This window comes from Morone saxatilis, unplaced genomic scaffold (genome assembly GCF_004916995.1).
Source record: "Morone saxatilis isolate NCDOM2014 unplaced genomic scaffold, NCSU_SB_2.0 Contig9, whole genome shotgun sequence".
Lineage (NCBI taxonomy): Eukaryota > Metazoa > Chordata > Actinopteri > Moronidae > Morone > Morone saxatilis.
This window is the reverse complement of record NW_023340268.1, coordinates 12297594-12302435: the sequence shown is the minus strand read 5'-3', so window position 1 is coordinate 12302435 and position 4842 is coordinate 12297594.

The following is a 4842-nucleotide window of genomic DNA, read 5'->3' as shown; positions in this document are numbered from 1 at the left end:
ATGACTCGGGCTTTGTTTGTCTGTCAAGATAATAAAGCTCTATTCTGCTGACAACTTTGATGAATCCTGCATGTTATTCTTTTCACCCGAGGAATAATACTATTTGACCTAATTTGGATTTAATAATCTGACATTGTTGGATACAATCTTCTGATCAAGAAAACTTTTCACAGAGAACCAACACTATCTATCTATCTGCAGTAGGTGGCGATAAGAACCTTTACAAGTTGGTTTCCGGTCCACCATTAAATCAGTCAAGAAGAAGAAGAGGAGCAGGAGGAGGAGGAGGAGGAGGAGGAGGAGACACCCTCGTCCTCTCATATAAGATAAGCGGTTTCATACCCACGCAACTCAAACCTCTAACACCGTCCGTGTGTTCTCAGTGCAGCCCTGCGACCAAATAATGCTGTCTTTTTTTGAATAAATCTTCAGACGACGACATGACTTTCCTGAGTGGAGAGAAGTTTATTTAAGTTTTTTTTTTTGCGGGCAGGAACTTTTGAGCATGGAGGACAACATCTTGGGCTGCCAGGTGGGTGAAAGCGAGACCGCTGCTCAGCCTCACTGTGCGGCTGAGACAGTCCCATTTGGGATGGGGGGAAGAAAAGAAGAAGTGACATTTAGCTCATTCGGATGTGTGTGCGCTCCTCTGTGCTCGCTGTGCTCGCTGTGCTTTAATTGCGCTCAGTAATTATTAATTGCGCTCAGTAATTATTAATTGCGCTCAGTAATTATTAATTGCGCTACAGATGTGGGAAGTTTCATTGTTATTGGTCTCATTCAGGTCGAGGGTCTGTTGCCAACACGCTGGTTCTCCAGCTTATTCTGGGCCAGAGACCTCATTAAGTCCCTTAACGTCTCATCACTAAAACTGTAGGTTACTTGGCTTCCCTGAATATTAATGATTATTATTGAAGTGTAATTGTTTTATGGTAATTGAAGGTTTTGTAAGGCAATAAGTGCGGAAACAACTTATAATAATCAGTATGTAGTCAGATGATTTGTGAACACGAGTGAAAAGAAGAAAATAACAAATATGTGTGACAATTAAACTTAAGAGATTAATATCCAATGGTGTAAAATGAAAAGGGAGATATGCTCAGACAAGATGAAGATCTAATGGCTGATAGACTAATGGAGGGGTATGGAGGACATTTTCCCTGTAATTGGACACCAATATATTCGATTGGATGTTAAAGGGGGGAAAAGAAAAATATGTAGAGTTTATGATGTTTTGTGCAGAGAATAAAACCAGAATAAAACCATTCATGAACATAGATCTGTTCATGAATGGATGTCTGGTTTCATTGTCAAAGGAATAAAACATTAATCCATATTATTTTTTATTTTTTTTTAAGATATTTTGAAATTTCCAGTCTGTGTGTGTTGATAGTGTGTTGCTGCTGCATAAAAAAATACCAGGGACAAAAAGTCAAACCCAAATACTCACCAAATGTCAAGGAAGGAGAGGAAAAACAAATCTTATCTGCATTAAACAGAAAATACAACCTGTTGAGGAACAGGGTTTACTTTTAAAGTTTGCCGCTCTTAGAATCAAAAACTGAGACTTTCCTGCCTGCAAAATGTGCATAGGGTTGTTGAAAGGTCCCTGATGAAGGAGGGTGAAAAAGCAGAAGTGTAAAAGCTTTAGTGAAGCACTCCATAAAGAGGTTTACTTTCCACTGCTTGTGGTCTTGGGTTCACAAGCAGTGGGTTGAGTTTCAGACCACACAGGTGTTTGAGGATAGCGGGTTTTTGATCTTAGACAACTTAACTCTTTTAACCTTTTTTAATTAATCTCATTTTTAAGATTTTTTTTTTCAATAATCTTCTGAACCTGTAACACAAGACTTTGAACTGAAAAAATAATAAAAAGTACGTTAAAGTTAAAGAGAACCTCTAAGTTCCTTTTTTCCTTTTTATTGCTTCTGAGAATAACTATGTGAAAACTATTAAAGATTTCTTCAAAAGAGACTGCCGCGTGCCCCCTGAGAGGGAAGCTTCAGCGCATCCTTAGTGCTCATACTCCTGCTTCAAGTCAGGAATGAAGCCAGTGAGCGAGGTGTGGAGGTGCAGGGGCCCATGGTAGCAACCGGACAATTCTTAAGGACAGAGAAACGGGCCCGCTAGCCGTGTCCCAGCGATCCGTGAGTGCTACAGGTGGCAGATTAATGAATGTGCCGTCGCCGACGGGAAAGTCTCAGTTTTTATCTTTCTTCACTTTAGACGCTTCTGAGAGCTAAAAGAGAAAGACCTTCGTCCTCGGCCTCCCTCATCAGCCCGTAGCCCTCAGAGAAAATATTTAAATGCGGCTGCTGTTTAGTGAAAAGCTGGCTTGAGTCCAGTTGTTGCCTGTTGGTAAAGGCAAAGAAAAACTCTGCCAGTTGTCTAAATTTCGCAAAAGTGTCAGAGATTGAAAACCCACTATCCACAAACACCACTTGTGGTTTTTTTTTGGGGGGGGGCGGGTTTCTTGTGTGGTTTCATAACCTCATCAGAGACCTTTTGGGGACCTTTTTGAACTTCCTTGCGCAGAATTGAGCTTTGCGGTCACTCCAATCTGCTCTCTTTTACAGTGATCTAAGCATTATTGTCAACAATCTTCCTGAACAGAGCCGGTCACATCCACATCTTATTTTTCCTTTTCCTTCCTTTTTTTAAGTTCCTGTCTTTTATACCGAACTAAGACCTTGTTAATCAATCAAACACACTTGATTCAAACTCAACAGAAACAATTAAAACTCACCAACTGGAGTTACAGTTGCAAGTTGTGGAGAGGAATCAGCAGCAGACACAAGTTCTTCTGGAGAAAAGACTTTTATTACGGGTAACAAAAGCCAAGTTAGTCTGAAGAGCAACTGAATACAAGAGATTGGCTCAATTTATACATTTCCAATCTAAATAATCAATAGAGCCAATACCATTGTTAAAGTGTAACTGCACCCTTCAGTTCTGCTAGCTCCCTCTCTCATGGGGAAGTTGATCATGATGATCGAGGAGAGGAGCACCCACTGGTTCTGATGTAGAAGCCTGGTGCACCACCTGGGTGTAAATAACATAGGGCTCTCAACTCTTACCGACAGGTTCTAGCGGGTCCTAGGTGTACACCCAGCTGGTGCACTCTGCTCCTGGTCGTGTCCAGGGGCTACAAACATGGCCTCAATAAAACTCAAAAAAAAAAAAAAAAAAATCAAACAAACTTGGGTTGAATCCAACTGTGGCCCTTTGCAGCGTGACATCCCTCTCTCTACCCCCTTTCCTGTCTATCTTCCAGCATAGTCCTAATAAAAAGGAAAGCTATAGGTTTCCATGCTCACCTTGAATGTTTTCAGAAAAACAGTATGTAATGTGAGTATAGTGGTTTAGCTGGTAATAATTTGATAGGAGTTTGACAAAGGCAGACATTTTTTCCTGGGGTTGAAAACAGACCAAGCACTGCCCCAAAAGTTGCATGTGTCACTGGTGCATATGCCATTGTGTCATTGCTCTGGCTGGTTGATAAGATCTATGCAATTTGCATTCAGAGCAAGCAAATTTGGTCTGCAAAACCATTGATAAATTGAGGGGAAATTAACTGACTAATTCACATTAGATCTGGCAGATAACCAGGGTTAGTTCAGATTGAATTAATTGATGTGCCTATACCGAGCCAAATATTTATAGAGAATAATAACCAAGCTATACATTAAGTAATGCCACCTCTCGATGTTTTCCTTGAGCGTGCAGTGTGTTCCTTGGAAATCAGATATCCACTTAAATTTGGTGAGGCAGACCTAAAACAAAGAAGAAGAAAAAGAAGAAGCAAACTTGCATCAGCAACAGTATAATTTAATTTAGGGCGACATTATATTTACATGGAGACATGATGTACTTATTTCAAATGAATGGCAGTTTTGTTGTTCATGGTACAATAGCGACACCTCAACTACTTTTATCTTCTATAATTATGGTTGGATGGCACCACCAAACAGCATAACAGGCAGATTAGGGATTTAGGAAACTCAAAAGCCCAGTGAAACAGTTACGGCAACGTAAGAGGAGAAAGCATACGCTGTGATTTAAGTAGGGGAGGAAGGCCAGGTTGGGTGTTGTTGGATTTTTATTTGGGTTTGACAGTTTGGATCTACCCTGCAGCCTGCCTACAAAAGATTCCAATTTAGATTCGCATAATGGGAAATAACAGAGCTGTGGGTTTGCAAACACATCTCTTGTACCTAAGGCTATGAGTCACATTTCTCTATTAAAAAACATCTCAGTGAGCAAGCGTTGACGTACTTGGTATACTTCATAACTGGATCTCTGTGCGTTTTAGGTTTAGTTTCTCTCCCACGTCCCTGTTTGACTTTCATGTTCCACAGGAGTCCCCCATCTCATAATTGTACAATGGAGAGCAAATGCATGATGCACTGGACTGGTGCGACGAGTTAAAAACAGGAGTTGAATGAAAGCCTGAACTGGAAAACTGGGTTAGCTTAAACTTGACTTTTACACTCGGTTCCCCTAATTTCATCAACAAGCGGTTATATCTACTCTGTTTTCCCTTTCTTTGTTATTGGTTTAAATTTCTCCCTTCTTTGGAAGGCCATGACATAATCCAATCACTTCATATCTGTGTTGGAGATATAACATTTTCCATCCAGATAATTAAGCCAATATTAAACCATTAAACCATTACTTTTATTAAGTGTTTGATTAGGTTCGGTAATGCTTTGCCGTCTAGCAAACAAAAGAAGGTGAAACCAAACAGGAAGGGCAGGCTACATTGTGTCTTGGTCATGATATGGTCTTCGGTGCTGCCTGATACCAATATTGGCACTGGGTCATTGGATCTACTGTACATAT